Raw genomic sequence first — 7988 nt, 5'->3', positions numbered from 1 at the left:
TCTTAGGTTATCCCCTTAAGTATTATTAGCTCATCCATCTCATTTAGAATCAAACCATCTAGCCAGCAATCCAAAATCTGCACATCTAAGCTTTCAAAATTATTGTCACCTTGCCAAAAGTTTGCCATTCCTAAAATCTTTCAAAATCCACCAATCTCACCAAGGTTATCCCTTTGACAGAGCTTTGTCTAGGGTAATCCAGCTTTGTCACTTGTTATCCCTCATCACCTTGAGCTAAAAGTTGGGATCCACAAGTGGTCAATCTCGTGTTCTTTCTAAAGGATCATCAATCTATCCTTAAGTTGACACAATCACCACCAAGCTTGCACATAGGAAAGCAGACCTTTTGTACTTTGGCAACATATCTTTGAAGTTAGAATCCCAAACCCAATCCTCCTTAGGTTTTGTCATATAGCTTTGCCTCAACTTAGGAAATCATTTGCATAGAAAAGCCTTCCCCCCTTTTTTGCATCCACCAGCATTTGTTGCATCCCATCCCTAGGAGCATTTTTCATGCCACCCGTCACTCGCTTAGCCAAGAAGAAAGAAACAATGGAGCCCTATTATTTGGATTGAACAGCCTCACCCCCCTTGAGCACTCAGCCATCCTTCAGCCCAGAGAAAGCTATGCCATCACCTACTGACATTGAAGCTTTCATGAACCAACCAAGAAATGCAGTATTGGTAAACGCCATTATAGACAAGAACAAAGAGACAATCATGGCTAATTTTTGAAGGGACAATGTAGGAACCTTTGACTTTGGAAGACCCCCTCCATTATCAGATCCATCTCACCCGTTGTTTGGGCAGCTGCCACCACCCATAGGCCCTTATGATCCAAATTATCCTCAATATATGCCAAAAGAAGAACCTCCAGCCAATCCATATGATCCAACAGACCCAAACATACCATCATCCACCCAAGTTGAAATCTCCATGCCGCAAGCCAACCCAGCCACCACCACTCCATCCTTGGTTCATACCTCTCCGCTCCAAACCCCCTTTACCCAAAACAACTCACCGTTCACCCCCTTCACTATTGTTGTTGCTGCTCCCCAACCCAGCCTTCCCAATCCACCCATCTCCCAAATCAGTGCTAGCATATTTGGCCAACCTCAGCAATATACAATAGGGATGCCACCCATGGGGCCAAGTAATCAACCTTTCATTACCCCCAGCTTGTTCACCGCAGCCCAAAGCACAATCCCATCATTTTCATTAGGTCTTGGGAGCTCAATACAATTAGCCACAAATCTACAAGCTACTACCCTCACTCGACAAAGCTATCAAATCCCACAAGCTACTACCAATTTTCTACCAAGCTCCCAAGTGACCCCAGCCCCTGCCACCACTCTACCAAGCTTCCAAATCCAACCACAAAGCTATCAAACCCCATCAGTTCCATTCCCAAGCTTTCAATTCCCACCACCTCCACCACCAACTAATCCATTACCTCCAATTACCAACTACTTTTCAATGCCACTTCTAGGAGGTAATCCACCACCCCAGCCAACCACCAATTATTTGCAGGTACCATCCCAAATGGGGGCACAGCCCACATACCTTGGTCAAACCCCACAAGCCCCCCGATCCTTTCCCCAAGCTTCACAGCCATCTTATACCTTACCTCCACAAAGCCATTCATTTATCCCACAACCAGCTTATGTTCCTCAATCCCAACCTCAAATCCCATATCAACAGCAAGCCTCGCAGCACATGCAGCAATATGCGCCACCTCCCCCTCAACAACCTGTCATCCACCATGCAGCTACCCAAACAATGTACAATTCCTATCAGCAAATCCCTCACAGCCATCCATATTCAATGGCCCCATCCAGCACATACCTACCTCAAGACACTCCTACATTAGGGGCACCCCAGGCATCACCTATCAATTCAGAATGGGAGCAAATGAAGACAGCTCTAAAAGCCATCCAAGAAGGGAATGATCCAAAGACATTCAAGTTTGAGAATGTGTGTCCTTACCCATTTGACAGAGCCATTACCATGACACCATTTCCCAAACACTTTGAGGTACCCAAATTTGACAAATTCAGAGGAAAAGGAGACCCTGTCACACATATCAAAGAATTTTACATGCACTGCCAGGACGTAGCATACAATGATGTCTTCCTCTTGCGCCTTTTTCCCAAAAGCTTGGCTGGACCAGCTCTTGAATGGTTTTATAGAATCCCCTATGGCACAATTAAAAACTTTGCTGAATTATCTAAGGCATTCGTAGCCCAATATGCCCATCTTATTGAAACAGAGCTATCAATAGTTGACCTTGTCCACACTAAGCAAAAAGGTGGAGAAAGCCTTGCTGAATACCTGCAAAGATGGCAAACCCTTACCACCCGCATATCCTGCACCTTGCCAGAGTGCCATGTGGTGAAAATGTTTATTGATAATGCCCATCCTAGCTTGGCTCACCACATGACCATGAACTGTTTGCAGACCTACAAAGATATCAAAGAGAAAGGAATGATCCTTGAGCAAGGACTCATTAAAGATGGTGTGGTCAAGATTTACAAGGAAGCCAACCAAATCAATCACATTCCAATGACAAGTCTAGGTATTGGAACAAAAACAAGCACGTTGCAACAGATGGCGTCACTGACACCAGACATGTGAATATTGTTGGTCCTTCTCAAAACCTATCCAACCCACCATATCAACCAAACAATCAACAAGCTATCAATTACCAACAGCATAATCACCAAAGCTATCAAAACCACAATCCAAGACCCAACTTTCAAGGGTCTAGCAATCAAGCTAATGCCATCAATGTAGTTGCAGGACAAAAGCCTAGATTCCAACCTCCACCTAGAAACTATACACCCCTTGGTGAGCCATTGGATGTCATTTTTGAGAAATTAGTCAAGGAAAACCTCATCAAATTTCCTCCTACCTAGCAAATTGACCCAAACCAATCCAAAGCTGCATGGTACAAAGATAATGAGTACTGCAAATTTCATAGGGTAAAAGGTCACGCTACCCTCAGATGCATGAAACTAAAAGACTATGTGCAGGACCTCATTGATCGGAAGGAAATCACTGTTGGTGCCCAAATCTCTCCCAATGCAAGCTTACAGATCTATCAAAATTCTTTTCCTCCACACCACAACCAAAATCCTGGAAAAGCACCTATCCAAACCAACAACAACAACACCAACAATCGTCAGCCAAACCAACAGCATGGGAAGAACAATGACCACACTTCATCCTATATAGACTATGGTAGCCTTATTGGTTGTATATCTGAGAAAGAGCCTTCTATCAATGTTATCAATATCCAAGGATGAAACAATGAGTGTGCAGTCACCACTCGAAGAGCGTGATTTAACATCGCAGGCCCACCCATTCCACCAGCACCATCAGCTCCATCAAAAATCCATTACAATATCTTGGAACACCTTGGGAACATGCGAGCCCAAATCTCAATTTTAGACCTTCTTCGCACTAGTCCTGTGTACAAGAACATCCTTGACAGTGCTCTCATAGAATCCCATGTCCCTTCAGCTATCAATGCTACTGATTTTCGTAATCTTGTTGGACACCTATCCTCCTCATGTGCCCTATCTTTCAAGCCCACCGACATACCCATGGTCGAGCCAGATCACACCCTTCCGCTTCGCATAGCCATCATGGTATCCAACTTTGTTGTGAAAAGAGTAATGATAGATAATGAATCAGCCTTGAATATTTGCACCCTAAAATTCATAAAACAAGCTAGGTATACTGAGGCAGATATCATCAGTGAGGTTATCACCATCAAAGCTTATGACAACTTGGAAAGAACCACAGAAGGAACTATTTTGCTGTCAATCAAGGTTGGGCCAGTCATCCAAGAGACACTCTGCCATGTTATTGATCTAAACCTACCATTTAACATCCTCCTCGGTCGCCCATGGATTCATGCCATGAAAGCCGTTCCATCCACTTACCATCAGTGCATCAAATTTTCGCATCAAGGCACTGAGGTAACCATCCATGCCGATCCAGAACCCTTTGCTTACTGCAATGCGGTTGAAGCTTCATATACAAACCATTGCCCTAGAATAGATATCGGCACATCCATCACCAGCTCATCCCACACTTATAATGACCCAAAAACCATCCTCGCCTCTACCCTGTCTACCATGAAGATCAATAACAAAGGTTGTGGAGAGTATAGTTTGTCGGATGCATTTGCTGTCGGGGCACTCCCACTTGATCCACATGCCCATAGACGACCGACATATCACAAATCTAAGGAGATTCCACCTCCTCGATACAAACAGTTTGGCCCAACAACCTTTGTATCCTCGAAAATCCCTCTTCATGAGGAGCTCACTCCAGATATCAACAAATGGTTACATAAGGATGCACCTCAAAGAAATCAAGCACGCCTTGATCACTTCAGCCAAAACTATCCCCAAGAACATAAGCTCGTCACTGACAAATGGAACTATCAAGGTGGTGGTCTAGGACCAGAAGAAAGAGGCATGCAGTGCCCCATCGACGCACACAAGTGGGAATCGAAATCAGGTCTTGGCTTTGGCATACCCACAACTAGGGGCACCAATGAGAACGGTCACGCTTTTTTGAACATTCACCACAACCTTGTCAAAATCGAAGACATTCCTAAGGAAGTTGAAAAGAGAGCCTACGACGATCTGTTCTCCAAGAACTATCCATCCACCTCATTGACCTACCACTCGCCCATCCATAACTCATAGATTGGGACCAACCAAGTGTCATACACATCGATGAGTTCACATCAGAGGAGGCACTTCTAAGATTCATGGGAGCTGAAACTCCTCACAAGAAAACAAAGCCAGATTCTGCCTATATCTAAAAGCTAGATCCCAAGGGGTATTTTGGAGAAAATCCCCAACCTAGTTCTGATACACCCAAAACTGGAACTAAGGTGAATCTGAGACTAGCTAAGGTAGTGAAGAGAACCCCTCAGCAAGAGCATCCAAAGCCACAAGCAGAACATGAGGATTTAGCATTACCTCCTCAAGATAATCGACCAGAGATATCTTCTATTCTAATTGAGGATACTAGGGAAGTCAACATCAGTTCTTCAGAGATCCCTAGGCTTGTTCACATTGTTGCATCCCTATCGCAAGACCAAGCTGACCTCCTCTTTGAGGTCTTAAGAGAGAACATTGGTCGATTTGCATGGTCATATCAGGACATGCCAGGGCTTGATCCAAAGCTTGTAGTTCATCATCTTGCAGTCGATCCAAAGATCAAGCCCGTCAGACAAAAGCTTAGAAAAATGCACCCCAAGGTGGCATTATTGGTCAAAGCTGAATTAGAAAGAATGTTAGTTGCTAAGGTTATCTGACCTATTGACTATTCAGAGTGGATCTCCAACATGGTCCCCGTCACTAAGCCTTCTGGTGACATTAGAATCTGCACTGATTTCAAAGATCTTAACAAAGCTTGTCCAAAAGATGATTTTCCCTTGCCCAACATAGATATGATTGTAGATCTTACAGCTGGACATGAAATTTTGTCCCTCATGGATGGATTTTCTGGGTATAATCAAATCAAGATTGCAGAAGAGGATCAACATAAGACAACATTCACTACCCCTTGGGGAACCTTTTGCTACAACATGATGCCTTTTGGCCTAAAGAATGTTGGGGCTACCTATCAAAGAGCTATGACAGCCATTTTTCATGATCTCATCCATAGCATTTTGGAGGATTATGTGGATGATATATTGGTCAAGTCTCATACCTTCATGGATCATCTTGCTGACCTGGAGAAAGTCTTTGATAGGTTAGCCAAATATCATCTCATGTTGAATCCCAAGAAATGTGTCTTTGGGGTCACATCTGGCAAGCTTCTAGGCTTCATAGTTTCTAAACGAGGTATAGAGATTGACCCCAAGAAGGTCAAGGCTATCTTAGACATGCCTCCTCCCCAGACACTGCAACAGCTTTGCTCTCTTCAAGGAAAGCTCCAATCTATTCAGTGCTTCATCTCCCAGCTTGTAGATAAGTGTACACCATTTTCACATTTACTGAAGAAGGATGAGAACTTCAAGTGGGATCCTTTATGTCAGCGCAGCTTCGACCATCTCAAGCAGTATCTCATCAATCCCCCTATCTTGGTTCCACCAGTTCCTGGTCGTCCCCTGATTTTGTACATATCAGCAACACCTACTGCTCTAGGGGCACTTCTAGCACAGCTTGATGACTACATCAGAGAAAGAGCCATCTACTACATCAGTAGAACCCTAGTTGGTTATGAACTCAATTACACTCCTATGGAAAAAGCTTGTTTGGCAGTTGTTTTCTCAACTCAAAAGCTTCGCCATTACATGCTAAGTCATACCATCCAACTAGTCTCCAAGATTGACCCTCTCAAGTATATGCTCTCCAGAACAGCACTTACAGGCCGTTTGGCCAAATGGGTTATGCTCCTTAGCGAATTTGACATCCAGTATGTGGATAGAAAGGCAATCAAAGGGCAAGCTATAGCAGATCACCTAGCTGATGCACCTCTAATAGATGCTTATCCGTTGATCATAGAATTTCCAGATGAGCATATCTGTCTAATTGAAGAACAACCCCCATGGAAACTTTATTTTGATGGCTCATACACATCTCATGGATCAGGGGCAGGAATATTATTGGTCACACCTCAAGGAGATTACATTCCAAAAGCCTTCAAGCTACAATTCCCTAGCACCAACAATATAGCTGAATATGAGGCCCTCATAGCAGGATTAAAGATAGCTGCAAAATGGAACATTGTTGATCTACAAATCTTTGGTGATTCTCAGCTCATCATCAAGCAAGCCCTAAATGAATATCAAACCAAAGATGAAAAGCTATTACCCTACAAAGAGCTAGTTGATCAGCTAACCCAACATTTTACAAAGCTTCAGTTTACACAAGTACCTCGAATATAGAACAAAGCAGCAGATGCTATGGCTACTATAGGCTCGCTCTTGGAAATTCCCCAAGCAGCTACACAGTATGAGTTTTTAGTGGAGCAGCTCCTCACACCCGCCTATGCGAATGAGGATTCAAACCGTGTTTGTATCTTGGTTGGTCCCCAATCCCCTTGGTACCATGAGATTCACGCTTACCTTAACGATGGTATCATATCCCTCACCTCACACGAACCCAATGCTAGAACCTCATCCGAAAATTATCCCGCTATGTTATCATAGCCAATACCCTATATTGTCGAGGTTATCACGATACTCTCTCTCGATGTTTAGACCAAAATGAGGCCGCGATGGTGTTAAAGGAAGTACACTCTGGACTTTGCGGTGCCCATACGAGTGGTATTGTCCTAGCGCGAAAAATCCTTAGAGCAGGCTACTATTGGCCTACCATTGAAGACGATTCCTGCGACTTTGTCAAAAAGTGTCTCCTATGTCAGCATCATGCAAATCTTGTGCACGCTCCAGCACAGGATCTACAGCCTATTGCACCACCTTGGCCTTTCGCTTGTTGGGGCCTTGATCTAGTTGGAACTATCACACCCCTCTCATCTGATGGACATAAATGGATAATAACAGCTACAGACTATTTCACTAAATGGGTGGAAGCAGTCCCCCTAATCTCAGCTACAGGAGTTCAGGTCTCCAAGTTCATCTTGTACCACATTGTTTGCCGCTTCGGCATCCCATCCACCATCTTCACTGACCACGGAGGTTACTTTGAAAATCTCAACATGGAAGAATTATGCACTTCCCTCCGCATCCATCACCGCTTTTCTAGCCCATATTTCCCACAAGGTAACGGCCAGGCAGAGGCAACTAACAAAACCCTCCTCAAAATCCTAAAGAAAGTTGTTAATGATTTCGGCCGTGATTGGCACCTACAAATAAATCCAGCCCTATGGGCCTATCGAACTTCCTTCCGTACATCCATAGGCACAACTCCATACTCCCTAGTCTATGGTGCTGAAGTGGTACTACCTATAGAGGTTGAACTTCCATCCTTGCGCATATCTTTGCAAGGGCAAATATC

Source organism: Cupressus sempervirens, chromosome 6 (genome assembly GCF_028749045.1).
Source record: "Cupressus sempervirens isolate cs-2001-9-10 chromosome 6, ASM2874904v1, whole genome shotgun sequence".
Lineage (NCBI taxonomy): Eukaryota > Viridiplantae > Streptophyta > Pinopsida > Cupressales > Cupressaceae > Cupressus > Cupressus sempervirens.
The sequence above is the reverse complement of the archived record's forward strand: the minus strand, read 5'-3'. Positions refer to the sequence as shown.